The 22,902-nt window shown below is 34.7% G+C and overlaps 1 protein-coding gene across 2 annotated transcripts in view; it reads left to right on the top strand.

The window, feature by feature from the left end:
• Window positions 1-22,902, top strand: part of LOC133534451 (aryl hydrocarbon receptor) — a 143,392-nt gene that overhangs the window by 77,980 nt on the left and 42,510 nt on the right. The gene's annotated exons all lie outside the window — the stretch shown is intronic.

Raw genomic sequence — 22,902 nt, 5'->3', positions numbered from 1 at the left:
TACGATATCGCTTTTCTGTATGGCTTATTAGACTCATAAAGTGGATAATAATTTGTAAGTAGTTAACTAACTAGTGCAAAGCATTCGCTCGCATTTCTCCAAGACACTGCTCTTAATTTAACACTACAATATCAGGCACGTATTAACATGCAGCGCGTAATCTGGCTTAGAATCGATAATCGATATGCATACCGACCGATGTATCGATTACTAATAAATGCGATGCCCTACACGTATTTAATGCTGTCAGCCGATTTTATTACTACAACACGTATTAATAAATGTACGTTCTCGATTCTGTGTAAAAGTAACCGATATCACAGTCGATTTTGATTTAATCGTAGAAGTCGTGATGTTACAAGTTGCCCGGTTATTTGATATTTTTAATGCAGTTTTTAGTATTCAGCAGCTACTGTTTATCTTAAGTAGCATAGAATATTAGCACCGAGCGCCAATATTAAAAATAAACGTAGCACTGAAATTAGAATGTATTGATACACCTTTTATTTCGATATTTGGCAGGTTTGTTGTATGATAATTTCGGTTAAGTCCATTTCTTACCCGGAAAGTTATTTGCGTAATGTAAACTTTGCCACTAGGAACCACAGAACTCAGTTACATCAAGAACTACTTAATAAAATAATACAAATCAATACGGCCGACATCAGTAATTGGTCGCGTAAATCGTCAATACAAAAAAACTACATTTGCATACGTCCGCTACCAACCTATATATCAGCTGTGAGTTATTGATGCGCCTTATAATTTTATACCGTACAAGAATCGAATATAAAAATCAGTAGGGGGCGCAGCATGCTTTATGGGGTAAGCGGGGGTTTAAGGAACCGATGACGTGAAATGTTGACTGGATATTTCAGTTATTCTGTACTGTTGGAAGCGGAATACCTAATAAGGAAAATATAGGCAAATAAATATGATTGCTTCAATTTCAAAGAACACATAATAGTATTAGGTAGCTTTGTGTTTCTTGGAACAATATGACACAGAAAGAGAGATTACCTACATTTGATGTTATTTCAGTAGTTTTTTTTAAACGCGAATTTTTTTTTAATTTCTTCAACTATAAAAATTGCAGTGGATGTTGCAAATAAATCTAACTAAAATTTGTTTGCTTAATTTGAGTGCCCCTGTAACGACTACAAGCCTGATTCCCATTTTATATTTAACGTTATCTTGAGTAAGCGACACGACTTCGGTTTGATTAATATGTAAAACAATTAACCTTCTAGGTTTGCCTAGGGCCAATTGATTTAGACCTATGTTAAAGAGATATGTACTGCTCCAAATATTTTTATTCCATTAAATTAAAAACAAATACATGTCAGAAACAATGTATAAAAAAAACATTATCCTAAATTCAACTTAAAACTAAACTAAATCTAAAAAGGCCCCTGTGGCAAGGTTCCGAAAACGCTGGCTGCATTACCCCACATTACTCACCCCCTCTCCTGCTAGGTACTCTATTTTCTGCTATTCTTATTTTGAATTAGGATCCTTCTTCAGTCAAATTGAAATATCCATTACAATCGTATACATATTATTTAAATAACATGTGCAGAGCTGGAGCAGCTAACAACTGTCGAACCACCCTTTGTATTTAAAAGACTTATGAGGCTTAAAAGGAACTTAAGTTGGTCCACTTTTAGCGTTAAAGATGCGATATATACAATTCCATTAAAAGGAAATTTTTCAAACATATGTGTGTTGCTACTTAAATAACTAAGACTTTTGACAACATCAGTACCGAAAACGGCTTGTAATTCTAACGAACGCGACTGCTGAAGCATTGACGGCGGCGGCGAGGCGCGCTACGGGGCGCCACTAGTTCGCCGAACGCCAATACCGGTAGCTTGTAAATTTGTACCTTCTCGAAATTTCGTAACTGTAATAACGATTTTAGCGTCTGTATATTAATATATATGTACATTACATACTCTGTTTCTTAAATAATCCCTTGCTTTTCTATAAAATATCAAGCATATACATAATTAGAATTACCGCATTCGTTTTTAAATGCCAATGAACTTATTTTTTTGCTTTTAATATATTTACCAAACCTTAAAAAAATTATACAAGGTGATACCTATTACGGCACTCAATATTGTTTTCGCTGTAGGCTTACATTATTTTGTCTTGTAACCTGCTGGCATCAAATAGTGTGCCTTTTGCATGTCAATGTTCAATAAAACAATTAAATTCAGTATCAATTCGCAAACACAGTAAACTCTCCAACTAAACAAACATAATTTACATCACACGTGTTACTCACATAGGTAATTTCTAGTAGAAACTAGTCCATAAAGGGTTTATACCGGCTATAGGAAAGTATAATAAAGCTTCCTGAAAAGATCCGGAACTTCACAAATAGCTGTAGCCAATACCATCAATAGCGGTATTAGCATGGGATCGATACGGAGTCGCTCGTACTAGGCACTGCGGAGGGGCGGAGTTTGTTTACGAACTGCGATACCTCAATATAATATCTGGCTACGCAGAACAATAGGAAAACTACTGAACATATACAGACAATAACGGGTTGTTTTTAATGTGGTGAATAATGACATTTAGACACATACGCGCAATTATATAACAATAAGTAAATGTTTAATTTATGTACCTGTATTTCTACTCTTTAATTTTGGTACGTCCCTTTTTACCTATGATCAGGACTATTCTTCTGCGCGTAGCTAAATTTCTACTCAACCTTTGGTGTAAAAAATCCATTTGTGGTCACTATGATGGATTGCCCTTATCGCACTGAATTGTTTTCTAAAACACTCACCAATAGCTACCATAATTACAATGTACTTTCAGATTACACACATAAAGTTTATTGTCGCTTGGCTAGAGGTGGGAAAATGACTAATTTGTCACAGGTGAAGCTTATCGGTTGAAGGGTAATTGTTTTTGAAAATCTGAAAAAGGTTAGCTAGCATCTGATAAGTTCCACTAACGAACTTGGAATTACTTGGAATATAACAGCAATATTTTACTCATGTGGTGCTATTTATGACGGTTAAGTTGATAAAACTATATATGTATATATTAATCATATTTACCATACAAGTGATTCTACCATGAATTCAACGTAAGTACCATTTAGCTACGGTGCCCTCTGATGAATTTTTAAGTTGACTAGCTAGTAATGTAATAAGGAAAACTATAGTTTTCGTGAGAATATGTTAATACATCGTAAGGGGATGTAGATATAAGTTGATAACTAGCCTTCGCCCGCAAGTTCGTTCGCTTAGAAGTAGCTAAAAACTTTTAATTTACAGTCGCATAAATATGAACGTAAGCTACTGTAATAATAAGCTTCAAATCAGCCCTCTTCTTCAGGCCTGGTCGATGTGAATAATAGGTAATGTACATATGAGTAAATTTCAAGTTGAGACACAACTTTGTAATCAAAGCAACCTTAAAGTTAGCGTGTTAAAGAAATCTTAAATCAGCAATTTTTATAACACATTCATAAAACAGAAATTAAACGGTGCTTAACGTTTAACTGAACTGCGTAGGAGCCAGTTAACTTGACGATAACGTTAACGCACGAACGCGGTAGGTATGTGTTCTTTGTACGTGTTTGTTTTTATGTAAAAGGGCGAGGAGCACAGGCTGTTTGAAATTAGATAAGTACCTCGTAGAGTTTCTTTGTATATACAGGTATTAAAAATGTAATACACAGACCACCGCGTTTAAATGACGGCTGATTGAAGCAAAGCTATGACAAACTTATATTAGTTATATCACATAATGGGATGGATTTATCCAGCCTGCCGCAGTTCGCGCACATTAACAGTCATGAACCGTTATAGATAGAGAAGGCATGTGCTATGATTTTTATATAATTGGTGTCTATTTCAGTATTTTTTATATATTATGACTGTCAAAGTATCCAATCGGAGTACTAGAGACAGTACATCAGAACCTTCAATAGTGGATGACGAGGGCTTTTAATGAAATACGATGTTCAACTCACAGTTTTTACTGGACAAGACTGATTACAAATCATAGCACACGTTACATTTCTTATCATAAGCAAGCACGTGTATGTGACCCGGGAACCGCCACAAACGTCATCTTCTCTCGTTCTCGTCTAGAGATTGATTCACAGCATAACTTAAATTTTAGATTCGTGTTGATAGTGTAAAATTTCTTGATGATACTTTTGCAAGTTAAAAAAAATCGATTTACTATTACTTTTTTCAATAATACTTCTTGATTACTTCGAGGGTTTGCGTTTTATGCCCTTAAGTAAAAACCCTAAAACTAATTTTCATAAAAGGCTTTTTTAATATCTATTTTATTCGTCTGACCACACCAAAATATAACAGCTAAAACGTCACTTTACACTAAACGTGTCTGTAATGCGTGTAATCCGGTTAAAGCCTTAATAACACCCTGTATGGGGGCGGGCTCTCCGCGAGTATAAACAAAGCTCGGCCGGGACTTTGTAAGCACATTGAGCTTATTTATAGCCGGCTACGTTAGAAAATATACCTACTTACAACAGCCTTGTAAGTAAGAACTCTTTTAAATATAAAAAGTCGTCATATTACCATTAAAATATTTAGAAGTATTAATAAAACCTAAAATACATATCTGCCCTCGGAATATCCAACTGGCGAAGTGGCGCAGGATAGGGCAGAGTGGTGCTCTCTTGTGTTAGAGCCCAAGATCCTGTTTGAGTCACTGAGTCAATGATGTAGTAGTAGTATTAGTAGAAGTATTAATAATTCTTATTGTATGAATAAGGCAAAATACCACATAAAAAACACTTCTCGCTGCACGAACTCATTGTGTAAATAAATATTTAATAAATCTACATAAGCTGGTACACACCGTCTCAAGACTAGTCCTGTAATCCATAAGCAAGCCACCCTAAAAATCACGACCCCAAAAACTGCATTACCCCTAAAAACCCTCGACGAACCAACCAATTGGGTTCGCATAAAAAGCTAGGGGTATAGGGGGCCACAAAATTACGCAGGGTAGTTTGTAAAATTCGCCGACTAGGGGCGGAAGGGGGGTGGGGGGAAACAACCCTTAATGGCTACATTGCGTGACAGAATTTCGGCAGTGACCCGGGGTAGCCTGTGAAAGTGAAAATATTTACACTGAGCTGTTAAAGCGAATATTTATTATTTACGATTAAACTTAAGTTTTATACATTGATATAAATAAAGCTCTAGACATAAACCTTATCTGGCTTCGACTAGCAAAATATGTTAAGTTGTTCTTGCCATCATGAATTCACTGCGCTACTTGTTTGAAAATGGTCCACTATACTTGACGCATTCTTTTTGATTTGATACATTGAATAAATGGCTATGTCCTGAACACCCCTGTGCAGCATTTTTGGAGGGTTTGCTAAATAGTGACTCAACTGGCTGTGAAGTTGTATTCATATAATTATGTTATTAAGAAGTTATGTAGGTACTTACTTTTCAGCAAGTAGATATATATCTAAGGACAATTTTAGTGGCTATTTGGGTGGTGATATCCACTCAGTACACATCTCTAGGTCTTCGAACGCGCCAAGTAAAATTATATTTTAACCAAATTGTGAGCAGTATTTTGGTAAATATTTTGGTACTTGCTTGTGAGCGTCGCTCACAAATATCAACGGCGTTTATACAACAACTCGTTATACTTCAACTTTTAGCCCACGGCGCGTTCACGTATCTTAATCCAGTTTATAAGTCAAAATCCTGTAAGTTAACTTATTGTTTCGTCTAATAATCTCAATGTCTGTAAGTATATAAAATTAATAGATATATTAAAATGATAGACTATCATTAAGGCCCAGTAAGTTCGTGTTCTTCGCTTACTCTCACTGAGCGTAAGCGTGAGCGAGATGGAAGTGAGTGCTCGGGAAATCATGATACCCGTATCATGATTTTGAATTTAATTCTCTCAAAAAAGATTTTTCCGATTTTTAGAAGCATATTTCTTATTTTTAGCTTTTGTGCATAATTTCTTATAAATTTTAAGTGCATTTTAGACCTAAGTTCGTGATTTTTTTTCTATCGATCGAAAGTCAAAAACTCAGTTTTTCTGAACCTACTGCACCTTAATGAAAACAGCTTCATTGACTCTCTATGGTGGTTGTACGGAAACAGTAAAAATATGTATCTATACATAAGTGACAGTTGTTTTTAGACACATTTTCGGGATTATGCACAGGCATTGTATTCACGTGTCCCCACTATGTTTTATTGACTACTCGTATTTACACACACTAATTAAAACATTTACCATGGTATTTCTAATAACACCGACCTACAAAATACTTCAAATGGTACGAAATCAATGTATCTTATCTTAAGATTTTCGGAGGCCCTTGCAATTAGCCCCGTAGGAAAGATCTGTTAATTACTCAAGAGCTTTTTCGACCATCTCCATGTGCCGGATGATGGAGCTCATGGGTAGCATTTTGAAATCCTTTGGTTCCAGGTAGCCTGCTTCAAAGTCCTTCATTTTTTATCTGGCGAGGTCGTGACATTCACACATTAGATGTTATACTGTCTCTTCCTCTTCGCCCCACATTCGACAATCGGTGTTGTCAGAGTGTCCCATTTTGGCCAAAACTCCTTTAACCCCGTAATGGCCAGTAAACACCCCTTTTATAATTTGGAATCGTCTCGTGCTAAGTTTACATAGCTTTTTGCTTCAACCCGATTCTATATCAATGTATCTACTTTTAATTACTTTAAATAAGTATTTACCGCTTCATTTTGAATTATGAACCGTAGGGAAGAAAGCCGAATGAGACCTTTTTTTTGAGTAAAAATACAACTTTGCAGATACTTTATTTTACTATAAAACTGGATAAATTTATTTAATAATACAAGTCTATCGTCAAACTATAAATAGCATGAATCGATTTTTATGGATCTAAAGATGAACACATTCTTTAAAAAAATGTGAAAGCATCTTATTGACATTTGTATTTTAAACACTGTTAAAGAGAATTTCATTCAGAGATTTTAAAACAAAATCTTAAAGCCTCGAGAGCAAAAATTTTCACATGAGAGAAGAGAGTCATTGTCGCCGAAACTGACACATGTACAGAGAGAACAGGACTCACACGCGACGCTGCCTTGTTTCACCAATGCAACTTTAAATAGATTATATCCATTGTACCTAAAAATATATATATAAACCCTAGCCCACATACTTGCACTATAAAAGTTAATATTAAAGCTCATTTTTTCCCTTGATACTTGAAAAGAAAATTTACCAAATATTACACCTCTTTGAACTTAGCGCATTTCCATGTTAAAGTACAGTTAGCGTAAAAGTTATTTTTATAGATAAATGTAACAACGCACCCTGGAGGGAGCGCCATAGATAAACTTTTTATTATGACATATTTCAGTAATTTACGCCCGACCAAGTAACGTAATGAGTTTATGCTAATCATTATGAAAATAACTCACTTGTTATTTAATTTAATATAAGTATGCAGGGATATAAATTTCTTTGTGGTGGACCACCCTAAAACTGAAGTGAAAGGCAAATCTACAGCAAGCAGGTATAGTGGTGGTGGTTACTTTTATATTTAACATGATTTTCATGTATATGAACATAGAAAAGAAAATCGACTTCAATAAGGTTAAAATAAAATACTATTCCGTTTATATATGCTAGCAACTGGTATTTAAGAAATCGGTGCTAAGCAAAATGTTAAAAGAGTCAACACACTGTCGAACAGAATGCCGATCCTGGTGCGGTTCGATAAGAATGAAAGAAGGCTGCCCATTAGTTGTTTGGGGGTTTTGTAACTATTTGGTTTGGAACTGACTTCTGCTAGCGCATCTAAAAGGGATAAAATGCCACTTTATCCTTTATGAAATTAGTTTCATATTTATTACAGATTTTTTTTCGTTTTTTAGTTTTATCTTTTTGTTATAAGTGACGCAGTTCCTGTCTGACAGAACAGTCGTGTCACTGACAATTATAAATACTAAAGTAACTTTGTCTGTCTGTTACCTTTTCACGCTTAAGACTCTTAAGAGGATACGGGAGCTGAGATTTAACTATTTTAGGTGATCCATAACGCTAACGGATGCGGATCCTAAAACTAGTGCGATAAGGACAACGCCAGATCAGGCGAAAAACCTGCATTAAAAATATCAAAAAAAGATGTTTCGTACTCGACTGTTCCCTCCTCTAAAACTTAACCAAATGTAACGAAATTTTGAGATCTAAATGGTAGTGAAATTATCTGTGTCGGAAAGTTTTGATTTTTAGGCTAATTGATTTCAGTTTTGAATATCATGCTTCTCTTTGTGTTGGAACAATCATTACTCTAGCTTCAAAAACTACGAAGGAAACAGTCGAGTACGTTTGTATAGAGAAATGACCACTACTGTTGCCTCTTAATCTGCTGAATAGATTTAGATAGAAATTATAATGGAGATAGTTTAAGTCCTGGGAAATGGCATAGGTTAGTTTTAATACCAGAAACCATACCCGCAAACGCAAACGAAGTCGCAGGCAAAAGGTAATTAGTAATTCACATTTTTCTTATAACTGAGGAAAGTCAAACTGTGCTCAAGTACCTAAAATAAAAACGGGTAAAACTTCAAACTCCCTGTTTTTTTAAACAAAAAATAAAAATAAAAATCATTTATTTCAGACCGATTAGATCCAAAATTTGGTTAGTGACAGTAAAAATAATTTCTTGCTTACATTATTTGCTACGTTAGTACCAATTATCTTACATAAAACTAAATTAAAATTTCACAGGCACAGTTCAACACCAACACTGGCGGTATTTTACTTGAATAAGTATGTTGTATTTTAAATTAGGCCAGAGCCTAACAACACCGTCTTAGAAAATTGACATATAAGGCAGTGCATCTGCTATGTAACTAGCGAGACTTTGGTCAATTTTTTCCTTTGACATGAGAGGTTACTTAAAAGTTACATGGATCCATGTTAATTCAAGATATTCGTAGCGGAGCCTACAAAGTAGCTGAGGATGCAATCGTGATAAACACCGAGAGAGAGGAATGTTTAACAGTTTAACTAAGATAATAATATTACATAAGTTTTTATAACATTATTTTAAACTTTTATCTTGGCTTTCATTATATTAATAATACATCGTTTACTTGGCGTAGCACAGTAGAATAAACAGTATTGTTTCAAGGACGAATATTTAAAGGATTTACAGGTCCATTTAGTCTGATTTTTATAACAGGTTATGAATTAGATAAGATATATAACTAATCCAGATCTAATTCATAACTAGTTATTAAAATCAGATTACGCCTGTTAGATTCAAGAAAATGTCTCTCTAAAGTTACAAACCATACTTATAATATCAACAAGGGCGACCTTCACTCTATCAGTTTTACTTTTGCCATAATAAAGTAGCATAATTGCGGCTAAATCTTTGCAATTACCGTACTCACACGCCATCTTTGACAGTTATTAGATACGTCAGAGCGTAGGGTGTACAGAATAGACACGTCGCGGCGCTAAAAAGGTTAATTAGGAGGAAAGGGGACGACTGGTTATCCAAAAAAACTTAAATATTGACATTGTATAAAATAGTTTAATTAATTTAATTGTTTATTAACTGCAGCTAAGCCCAATCGTTTGATTTATTCTGATTGATTGATTTTTATAATACCTATTTAGGAGCGAAATCAAATTTCACATAATTTTTTTACAGCTCCTAACATTTAAAAAAATCGAAGGCGTTAGTAAACATCTAAATTCATAAAACACATTAAATGTGTAAAAATATTTTCTATAATACCCAGAGAGGGAAATGGATAAAGAAGCGACTATCGTGAATTTAAATTGTTTCATATTTTGCTACTTTAATGGTCATTAATATCCAGTAAACGCCAGATACATTACGAATCTTTCCAACCCTTTAAAGATCCAGTCAATTTAATAAACTAGGTTATACAATATTATTTTGACTTGTTTTTCTTCTGTGCAGGAAAATCTAAGAAAAACAAAAAAGTGTTTTGCTAACCATACCTAGCGTGACCGCCCTACTAGCTTAGATTTTATGATCCTATCGGTCATAACTTAGTTTTCACTTATAAACACTCAGCCTAGATATTATTAATAATACTTAAAGTGCCGTAGGTTTCAAGAGAGGAGTTTTTGAAAAAAATCTAGTGACTTCATCTATTCAAATCCTGGGTTTTGGTTTTTATACAATTTTCATTTATGCACCATATGAACATTGATATTAAGAATGCGCAATCTTAATTTTGAGGGATCTCATCGTTTTTTTTGTTAAAACTTACGACAAATTAAAATTCAAATACATGATATTTGCGGTCACACGCGCACATCCATCTCGCTTACGCTCAGTGAGAGTGAGAGAAGAACACAAATCTACGGGGCCTTAATTCTGAACGCCTGCATTTATTGTCGAATAAGAAACATATTTTTTATCCAAGTGTTATACCAAGTTACTTGGTATTGAAGAACTTTCAATGAAATAATACATCCCAACCTTGCACTAATCGATAGTCGGTAAGCACACAAGTTTTTTTTTTAATTTTTATCTCTGCGAAGGTAAATTATATTTTATATCGCATTAAATTTGTATAACAATATTTGTACTCGGCACAAAAGTATTTAAGCACAGTAGATTTTAAATAATTTTAAATCCTGCAGCGCGCAGGCAGGGATACTACAGACTAGTGTGCTCTTACTACATCACCAAACTCACTGGCCATAATCAAGCATATCAATCTACGCAATCGTATCAATTTCAGACCATCTCCAGATGGACTCGTCGACACCATGCACACACCTATGTAAATCAACCGTGAAATTGTTTTTTTATACGACTTTCATATTTTTTCCGCACCGAGCCATATCTACGCGTAATTATACTGGAAAGTGCGCGGCCGTAGAGAAATCAGTATTATTTTTAAAGCGAATGATACGGTTGTGGCGCTGGGATCGACGGTAATTAGTCGCAGGCGCACACACGGGTGGACGGGGGGTTTACGATCGATACGATACTATCATATAGGTATACTTTTGCCGTGATTGTTAATTTTAGTGTTTTTGCAATATTATGCACACAACTAGTGAGAGTGACTAACTCATTCCTTGCTTGGTTACCAAAAACTTAAACCATTGGCCTTTTACTCGTATTCTAGTCGTAGGTGTAGAAACCCCAATACACATTGGAAATACAGTTTACGACGGCAAATTTTATCAGGGGCATATTTTGACAAGCCAACTTTTACATTCCAACCCCGACGTGTAAAGCGACATATATGATTATCAGCCCTACTCCCGTGCGATTACAAATTTAAATTATTTGAAACACATTTAAATGATTGGAAACACATTAAAAACCGCTTTAATTGGGACATTCGGTTCTCACCCGCTTATCGCTGACATGTTTTATTTAGGATTAAATTTCATTCCGTATTCGATACATTACGGTGACGTCGAAACAGGTTCTAGTAAGACGATTTACTTATATGAAAACTCTTTTCTAGTAAGTAAGTAACCAAACTTCATTTTTTCATCCAGTTTCTGTTTACTATTCACTTAATTTTAGTTGTTTGAGAAGTATAGTCATCGTTTTTAGGGTTCCGTAGCCAAATGGCAAAAAACGGAACCCTTATAGATTCGTCATGTCCGTCTGTCTGTCCGATTATGTCACCGCCACTTTTTGTATTATATTTACAAACCAAGCATTTGCATACATAAAAGTGCCATCTGATGAAGTGCAACTGCTGATTAAAATCATAACGGAACTCTTCAACGATGTGTATTTTACATCTGGTGATTAAGTATCTTCGTTAAGTTTGTCAAAAACCTTTAAATAGTTCTTTAAAACCTAACATAAAATACTACCTTAAAAGCAAGATGATTTATTTCATGAACTGAGGTAATTTTTCTAATCTGTGATGGATTCAGATCCAGTCTGAATCTTAAAACGTATCAGAAGCACCAAATTTCTGTTACATGCGCCGCAGTGGGTTTGCGCTGCAACATTAAATTTAAGTGATCAAATTAAAGTACCACATAACTAAAACCTATTTATAATATTACTTTATATTTAACTTAATGTGAAAGTGACCTTTGACGTGGGAGGTCATAGGTCAATCGCTTACATACTAGGTAAAAAGAGAAGTATAGTCATGGTACAATTGTGTTTAGAATTTTTTGATAGTATCTAGAATTCTAGATGTATTTGAAAAATGATCAATAAATATTTCGTATCTCTATATTTTACAAACTATAAATTAGTGTATCTAATAATTTATGCAAAAACCAGATCCATATTTTATCAATTACTATATTTCTGCTATATCATTATGTGCTCAAATACTACTAATTTTGGTTTTATAATGCAAATAGATATTTACTCCCATTACGTTAGTGTTTGTACCAAATAAAAACCATTTTCGAATTCTATTCGAGTGTAAGTAAACAGACACAAATACAAGATTTTTTCATATTTACTAATGTTAAATATATTTTTTCTGAGTGGAACAGATACTAAACAAACAAAATTATTGTAACACATGCAAAATGCAGCATACCTACATTAGGTAGGGAATACGAACGGCTCGTTTTGGCCGTGAGTTATAAAGCGGCGCGCGCGTCGTCGATCACAATCGACATTCAAATGAGCCCCAATTTATGACCCGCCGGGATGAGTGAGACATTCGATGCAGACTTAGGGATGCCACCAGACGACACAGTACCGACTCTCAGATTTATTTTATTTTTATGCTTAAATAGTTACGGCAGCCTCATTTCATACTTCTCTCTTTTTTTTTTTAATTGATATAAAATTGTACAAATGGCGGATTTAATGCCTTCAGGCACACATTAACTTTTTAAATATTTCATTTTTAATCTTTCATCGGAAAATCCAGATTCTAATTCTAATAAATATGCAACCTTTTACCGTTTTTAAGATAAATTACCATAAGAGACACAGCGGCAGACAGACAGCAAAAGCTTAGTAGGGTTTCAATATTCATTCTTCAACTAGTTTCATGTGTATTTTTATACAAACTTGTAAGTCACCAGAAATAATATGTTACACAACGAAAATATCTGACACGATCTTATTTGTAGAGCTATGAGAACGTGTCACATATTTAGAGTAACATAATATTGCAGATGACTGTACACATCCCCCGCTCAAATAATTAAGTTTCATTTTTGTCCAGTACAGACTAGCACACACACACTTAATTTCAATTTTTTTCAACACCTAGAGGTTAAATAGTGGTATACACCTGCGGTCAGTTCTAAAACTTCGTGTACCCTATCGCTTAAGAGTCCATATTTAACAGGTAGCCTGGACATTGTCACCGATAGCCGGTGAAACGACCCCGGCGTTGCACGGACACGCCTTTATGGATATGTTCACGACTACAAGCTTAAGTGCCATACGTATACTTGCGGTACAAATATTTATAGTTTCATTAAAAGACATCAATGAATCATCAAAAAGCAAAAATTAATGGTCAAAATATTGAACGTAGGAGTTTTATTAATGCCTAAAAGAGACAAATTAATAAATGTATTCTTATTAAATATTAATTTGGTCACATTTTGCGCTCAATCCTTTCCGCCATGGCTCAAGAAAGAAATTGCACTTTTTAGGGTTCCGTACCTAAAGGGTAAAAACGGGACCCTATTACTAAGACTCCACTGTCCGTCTGTTTGTCACCAGGCTGTATCTCATGAACCGTGATAGCTAGACAGTTGAAATTTTCACAGATACATCACCTATGTATGTTGCTGATAAAACAACAAATACTAAAAAGTACGAAACCCGCAGTGGGCGAGTCCCACTCACACTTATCCGGTTTTTTATACAATTTATTTTAACCAGCCGTTTAAGCCGTCACAAGATGAGCCCCAAAGATTTGGTACTCTTTAACAACACCGGACAGGACAGTCTTACACAAATAAATCTTATTGTTACAATTAAAACTGAGAGCTTCCCGTCCTTCTTAAAACCTACATGATCAAACGGGAGCTCCGAGATAAAAATTAAAACTTAATTAAAAAACCCTAAAACGAAACGAATACAAAACAACGAGAAACAAAAGAACAATGTCGCGGTTGAGGCGTAAAAACATTTTGTCACCAATATCGGTCGAGTTCGTGAGTTCTCGTCGTGTTCCTTTTTGTTCTTGTGTTCCTTTTTGCTCGTTTTCTCGTTTAATAATGCGAGAGAAATGTGGAAGCGGAGATTTATTCAGATTGCCCGGTGTTTTAACGCGGGCCGATGAGAGATTGTGTGGTTAATTATTTTAAGTGTGTTTTTTGAGTTTGTGGGTTATTGATTAGGTGGAATGCCGACGTGGACTGTCGCATTGAGTAAAGACATTGCGAAGCAAGCATTTATTAAATATTGAGGCAATTTCACTTATTAATTAAAATGGTCATAAATCTGAAGTAAAAAAGATAATTGTTCCAATAATAAATAAAATTATGTTTATTTACTTATTTGGATATATAATGTTTATGTGCTGGTTATTATTATTATTGTAGTTTGTGGGCCTTTGAATGCCACGTCGACCAGGCATTGGTCTATTGTGACAGCCCTTTAAAGTTCATTACTGATGCCCGTTGAATCCAGGAAATTCCAGATTCTTTGGGCCGTAATGTTCTGTACCTCATAGGGTTGCAATACGTGCCGCCCTAGGTGGGTACTTCTTTTTGACATTAGTGGTCCACAGGAGCAGAGAATGTGCATTGCAGTCTCCTCTGACTCATGGCAGAACCTGCATGTCGCGTCTTGTTTCTTTCCGATTTGAAACATGTGTTTGTTCAATTTACAGTGTCCAGTCAAAATTCTGGTCACCGCGCAGGCTTTGTATCTTTTGAGCCCTAGAAGCTCCCTATGTGCTGGTTGGATGGATGCATTGTGTGAGAAAATAAATCAACTCGTTCATGTCATTAACAAATAATTTTCAATCGCATATGTGAACAGTTTTTTAGAGATATCATTCTGTATGTGGTAAATCATGTACGTGTCAAACATAATATTATATAATAAAATAAATATTATTTTTACCTGTTTAACTACCTCGGCCTTATCTACATAGTACTCGTTGAGCATCTTACTAATACCTAAGTTGAAACATTACAGTCGCTGCTCTAGTATCATCAGTTCTGTCAGTAATCGTAAAATACCAACTTCGAATTAAATATTAATTTGAAGAAAATATGAATTTTGAAAAACAAACATTTAAAAAAAGATTTCCATAGTTTTTTGAATTATCGATTTTAAAACGCTCAATTCAGGGTTGTTGAATGACTTCGTCTGGCAAATAGAAAACGCGAAACAAATATGGTAGGTAAACATAAAATAGTCAGAACTGGCAGCAGCGTTTGGTTGCAGTTAACCTAACACGCCCCTCCTCACTTTGCTTGTGGTCGCACCTATCTTTTTTTTTTAATAGGACATTATTACACAAATTGACTAAGTCCCACAGTAAGCTCAATAAGGCTTGTGTTGAGGGTACTTAGACAACGATATATATAATATATAAATATTTATAAATACTTAAATACATAGAAAACACCCATGACTCAGGAACAAATATCCATGCTCACCACCAAACAGCATATAATCACTACGTTTTAAGAGACGGGACTTCCATACTAGCGAGTGGAATCAGGTTGTTTCGCAAATCATTACCAAAATCTACGACGAAGAACTGTCAAGGAACCATAATACCAACATAACCCATTTAAATAGTGTAGTACGCTACACGCTTGCGATTCTTATCGATATCGATAAAATGGGGAGGGTTGAAACATAGGCTCCTGTCTACAAATTTTGTACTGGAAATCAGGTTAGCATCGAGTCCACATTTAAGTTGTATGTTATATAGTGGATAGTTCTTTGAGTGGACTAATATCTGGTCGGGCTTAATGTGGACCCGAATTATTTTAATACAGTTTTTAAGTCGTGTTGTTTTATTTAAAGCTTTATTTTCAAAATGTTCTGCACATACATGTTTCAATAAATGTAACTTTTCTATGGAAAGATGTATCGCCAGGTCTTCGTTCCCAACAAATTTGACCCACTGCCTGCATCTGAAAACATACAGTTAACATACCTTGGACAAACATGACTTTATCTACAGTTTATATTCCAATTCCAAGTATTTGCTAATGAGATGATCAACTGATTATTTAGCGCTAATATGCATCTATAAATCATGTTTTTCGGCATCCAGTTATCAACAACTCTTTATCAGTGCTCTAACTTTTTATGTATTTATATGTCTGTTAATCATGAGAACCGGTCTGGCCTACTGGGCAGTAACGCTGCCTATGAAGCCGATGGTCCCAGGTTCAAATCCTGGTACGGGCATTTATTTGTGTGATGCGTATTTGTTCCTGAGTCATGTGTTTTCTATGTATTTATATGTATATATCGTTGTCTGAGTACCCACACATGTCTTATTGAGCTTCCTATGGGATTAAGTCAATTTGTGTAATAATGTCGTATAATATTTTTTATTGATCACAAAAAGAGAGATTCACTTACTTACATTTCAGATTAATATATTAAATAATTACTAGATTAAAAAATATATATCAAATAATGACCATTAATGCATAGATGATAGATAATTTTCCATTGAAAATCTTCGACGAATTAATTTTGTGTCATATTGCATGAAGCTCTCAGGAAATTTCACATATTTTATTTAATTACTTACACTAATACACAAATAAACATACAATTATCGATAGTTTTAGTACATCCCTAGTTCACAACTAAAAATAATATAAAATATCAAATTTTCGATGTGTTTAAAGCCTGCTGCACCAAAATAAGGTCAAAAGTATCTAAAGCAATACGTACCGGTCTTTATCCAAGGGAAATTTCGCCATAAAATTCCTTTTTTCGTGATTTTCTCGAGTGGTTCGCTTGCCACATATTTCACACTTAGTAAACCGTTTTCTCAGTGGCATTGTAACAAAGTCGCTCTGTACTCTGATCACGGTTCACTATTTTCGATATTTTCACTAAATAATAAAGAAATTGCACGAAATACCCGAACAAAACATTGAAGGCTTCATAACAAACAAAACAATTAGGCTGACAGTTGACTTGATGTAAACTTGACAGAATAAATAACACTGACGTTTTATTTTTCTTCGTTGGCAAAGATTTGCGAAACAAGTTCCATACAAAACTTATTTTTTTCCTAGTTGCGTCAGCCTGCTCATCTCACGAATAAATGCCCTTACCAGGATTTGAACCCGGGACCATCGGCTTCGTAGGCAGGGTCACTAGCCACTAGGCCAGACCGGTCATCATAACTCTGGTAAATGTGTTAATATTAAAGAAAATGCTAAAGTAAATACCTATAGCTGTGACTTGACTAATTGTATGATTTGGCAAATGACATGCAATCAAAATATTATATTACTTAAAAATAATCTACTAAATAACAATCAATACGACCAAGTGAAACGTTGGCATAATGAAAATTTTGCCGAAGGTTGGTTGTCCAAGTAAATCAGCGGCTAATAATGGCTGCCAAGTGAAATTTAGATAATAAAGGTTCGGCAAATAGCCAGGACTTGCACCGATCGACTGAGTATTTAAATCGTATTACCGGTTGCAGCCGTCATATTTTATGAAGACATATTAATTCTCGTTGCACCTTATACAGCGATAATAAATAAACGCAGTAAAGGGGGTGACAAAAAGAATCTCTCAGCGCATTCGTTTCGTACTAACGACGTGTTTTCAGACAATGTTGACTGTAATCGACATTCCATTCTAATGTAACGGAGGGACATCGCTACCATGACACTCGTATTCCATAACTAGTTGCGTCATATTTTTGCAATGACTTAAGGGATATATCAGTTATAAGTATCTCTTTTTCATCGTTCATTTTCATAGTTTATTTTTTGTATCCACATGTTTAGAGGGTTATTGTTCAGTAGCCTTACCACGACTGCCTTAATAGTGTAAATCTGATATATTCACTAACGTCTGCGTAACTTTCTTTCTATACATCTTGCTCGCACTAATATGCGAGTACGAGCGAGATACATAGAAAGTAAGTTACGCACACGCTAGCGAATATGTCAGTGTCAAACTGGTGGTAGTACATTTCAGAACACTGTTATGTGAGCCTAAACAAATGAATAGGAAATGTGTAAACTAAACAAACACACTAAATTTAAATGCTACTACGAGTATCACAGTAGTAGTGGAGGCCAAGGAGAGTTGAAACAATTTTTGCTTTTTCGGTCATAGCTCTGTTGTATTAGAAGCTAGATTAACGAAATTGGTATCATCTCATAGAATATTTCATAATCATTTAAGTACCACTCGGAACAGAAATACCATAAGTGTACTTAGAATTATTAAAAAAAAAAATGTTTTGGGCAACAATCGAGTCTGTTTCAACACTCCTAATACCTACTGAGATAACATGAAATAGGTAGTAAGGTAAGTCTTCAAACGTCTACTTACAAATTCATCTACTTGTGAATTTAAACAATGATTAGCAAACTAATGTCAATAATACAGTTTCACCGGTAGCCGTAGCTCAAGTTAGAAATTTAGTTTTTAGTTACGTCTTTTAGCTGAAAAATATGCTGCATTATTGAATATTTTTCTCGAGTAAACTAGTTGTTAGTAAGTAAGTGAAGCATTATGAAATATACGTATTTTACAAGAAGCTTTCAATTAGTAACCACTGTAAAACCGTAACTGCTCATCTGAGGCCTAAACCATGTATGATGAAGTTGGTTAGAATGAAAAATGAACCATTTCTTTATTGGGAGTCATACTTCTAGCGTCTATAGTTTACGAGATATGGATCCTGTGTCAACTTATCTTTGTGTTAACTTACCGGTCTCCCTTACCTACTAGTAAGTTACCGTAACTATTAAGTATGCTAACATTATTTTATCTTGGATGTTTATTTTACACATATACATACAATTAACGCCAAAATTCTAAATCAAAATTATCCATTCTGAGGTAGGCAGAATAGTGAACACAGCGATTGTAAAGAGTAAAAAATACCTTTTTTAGGGTTCCGTAGTCAACTAGGAACCCTTATAGTTTCACCATGTCCGTCTGTCTGTCTGTCTGTCTGTTCGAGGCTTTCTGGTCTTTAGTCCTACTAAGCTGAAATTCGGCATGGATAAAGCCGACAAAGTCGTACAATAAAATCTAAAAAAATATTTTTTTGAGGGTACCTCCCCTACACGTAAAGTGGGGGTGATTTTTTTTTTTTTGCTCCAACCCTACAGTGTGGGGTATCGTTGGAAAGGTTTCAAAACTAATAGGGGTCTTCAACAAACATTTTTTGATAAAGTGAATATATTCGGAGATAATCGCTCCGAAAGAAAAAAAAATGTGTTCCCCCCTCTAACTTTTGAACCATAGGTCCAAAAAATATGAAAGAAATCGTGGAAGTAGAGCTTAAGAAAGACATTAAATGAAAACTATAGCGGACATGATCAGTTTAGCTGTTTTTGAGTTATCGCAAAAAGTTTCCCCTTCATAGTAAAAAGACTTACTTTAATTAGGTACTGATTATGCAAATTTGCCTATTTGTTTAACTCGCGTGAAATGTACCGTTTCATCCCTTGGTTAACAATTTACCCTACTTTAAGCTCCAGTTTAGCTTATTGTGACGGAAGAGTAACTACGGAACCCTACACTGAGTGTGGCCCGACATGCTCTTGGCCGGTTTTTTAAGTATCATTAGACAATCTGGATAAAACATAATTACAGGTATGGAATAAAATAGGTCTACTTACGCAATAAAAGCTTTAACCCTTAAGACTTGCCAATTATTCATATTTACAACTCCGTCAACGGACATTTGAGAAATAAGAAAAAGTACCTACACAATTACTCATTAATTATCACTTTCATAATCATAATTGTATGTCCCTATGCTTATATAGCATCACGATAGGGAAGAAGGAAAACATAAAAAATGAACTTTGTGTGTAACCGGTCACAGTTGGAAATTGTAGACAGATGCATTTTCCTTACCGGCTGATGAAGAAATTATATTTGTCACATGGACATACATACTTACAGGTATTATTTTTATTTAAAATAGGTATTAACTTTAATTCTTAATACATTTTGGTAATATATGTAGTTATGCTTACCAAGATGTACCATAATTAATTAGTATGATATAATTAAATTGGGGTATTTAACTAAATTTAAGTAGTCAGTCAACAGCAGAAGTTAAGCGGGTTAATGGCTTATGCATCAGTATTTTGAGCATTTCACCCTCTTAGCTACTCCTGTTCTGAGATCTGCCTCATCATTACATCACCTTTAACATTATCAGAGCTTTAACTGAAAACGTAAAACATTCAATTGTTTACCGTAATCTTTCATAAAATGTATATTTTTTTGGCAGAAAATATATCTTTACACAAGCTTTTATCAGGGAACTGATGGTTATTTATCATAGCTCATCGAGATAATTCTAACAAACCTAAATACAATAATCGGACAGACAGACGGTCATGACGAATCTATAAGGGTTCCGTTTTTTGCCATTTGGCTACGGAACCCTAATTAGTTGCGTTGTTTTATCCCAGAGTTTCTATGGCCACGTCCTGTGTCTCGCTCGATGGTACCATAATATTGCATTGTCACTCAACTTACATATGTAGGTATGTGAAGTTTCAGCTCAATCGAATAATGGGAAGTAGGTCTAATTTAACTTGCAAGTTAAAGAAAAACTTGTAAGAATAAGTACTGTTTTTCCATTTGTTGTTACAGCTGTTACGCGCATTGGGAAAAAGTTGCTGACTAGGGAAATATAATAATATAGTAATAAAGATGCATTTCCTCTGTCTTTCTCTCAACGATTTGACATTATTATGACAATTTGTACCTATTTAATAACTGAGCTAGAGATTTATATCCCAAGTTGACTAATTTTCCTTTGCAGCTTTTCATTGTGCATGCTTGTTCCTGTTTACATCTACTGAATCATCATGTATAAAATATAGACTATCAGACTGTGAAAATATTTTCCAATTTTGAACTTAATACACATTACAAACAAATGTTGTTTCAAATTAAAAAAAAACTTACCTTTTCAACTTTTCAACTTTGCGCCGGTCTACATACTTAGTTAAATCCTAGGATCAAACAAAAATTTAATAAAAACAAATCTTGTTCTTATATACGTCAAGTGAACGAAAGTTATCGAGCCAGTTATACTCGTAAGTAGTAGTTTTATTAAAAAATAATTATTCAATTAATTTCTTGCTTGTTACTTTAGCACATTACATATTCGTTTTGAGCAGACTATAAATACACAATGTTTGCATAAAAAATCTGTTTACTTAATACCTAATCTATACCACTCAAAGGGAACATGGGCATAATTAATGCATCTCAGTTTTGCCCTTTGAGCACGTATCAAATGACGATAACATACCTACACCTTTTTCCAATTTCAACAGTCCGTTATTTTAATTACGAGTAAGTCGTATTATCTGTAAATCGGCTTACTTTGTAAAACTCGTATCAAGTTTTTGCGCTAGGTTTAATTAAGAACGCTATGTTGATCGAAATAAGGTTGTTTTTAAAATGATAAGATAAAATAAGAAGCAAGACTTTGAAGACCAGTAGTAGAAACACAATTAATAATTCGATGCTCGTGCAAATATGACTTATAGATATGGAACAGGTGCAAAGATGGATTATTAAAATAAAAATAAAGAAATAAAAACTTCGAAATAATACACGTTTTATAATGTGGTTAGGATTTAACTGTAAGTTGAACCTGCTCGATTTAAATTAAAATAAATACTGGTTTATTATCTTCAGGCTTTATTACTTAGAAGCAGTTACCTTACCGTAGTGGAAAGAAGATCAGCGCCTTAATATACTCATTTACAAAATTAACCGCGTGGACAATTTGTATTATTATTTCTCCTAAAAAATTACCGCTACGCCTTACAAGAATAGACAATATACCTAAACAGTGCATTAGTGTACTGAACCCCAAACTACCTAAGTTTGTATCCCACGTGACATCGAAGCACTGGCAACGGGTCGAAACCGGAAGGGCGGCCGATTACAATTATTTCATATAATCGTCAGTGCGATGCACGTACGTGATAATTGCATGTGTAAACCGTCATTATGTACCATTCTGTTTGTTCTGCTCTACTTTAAATGGCAAAACCAGGTGTGTATGGTCTGTAAAAAATAAAAATCGACTTGTGTTTTGCTTAAGTTGAGATATAGAAATATGAATCTTTGGTTTATATGTACGTACCTACAGCCAGCAACATAATCTTATACCTTTAAACGAGCAATTCTTGTATATATATTTTGGGGGTCTCTGAAACGGCTCTAACGATTTCGATGAAACTTTCTATATAGGGGTTTTCGGGGGTGAAAAATCGATCTGACTAGGTCTTATCTCTGGGAAAACGCGCAGTTTTTATATGTTTTCCGAGCAAATCTCGGTCTCCCAAATATTTATATCATTAAACACAATAAAATGCTTAGATGGGTGAATCAACTTTTTTTGTTTTGTTATCCTGTCCCGTTGTCCAAGGGACAACAGTGGCACAGTTTGTTTGAAGAGACGTTGTATGCCGTTCTATTAACATGCTTAGTAGGGGGCCCATTATGGACATTGGTTATAACGACCACAAAAATACAAGTTTGATACATTTAAGTAGCATAAAATCAGTATTTCAATGAACTTTTGTCCCCTGGACAACTAATCGTAACCATGGCAACGAGTGACGCTAAAAAGTTGATTCTCCCAGATTTATCTTAGCGTGCCGAAGCAGCGCATCTACTCGTACACTGTGCCGATAGCCTTTATGCTTAAGGCAGAACGCTGTCAACTT

Source organism: Cydia pomonella, chromosome 2 (genome assembly GCF_033807575.1).
Source record: "Cydia pomonella isolate Wapato2018A chromosome 2, ilCydPomo1, whole genome shotgun sequence".
NCBI classification, from domain to species: domain Eukaryota; kingdom Metazoa; phylum Arthropoda; class Insecta; order Lepidoptera; family Tortricidae; genus Cydia; species Cydia pomonella.
Note: the sequence above shows the minus strand (reverse complement) of the source record. Positions and strands in the feature narration are given on the sequence as shown.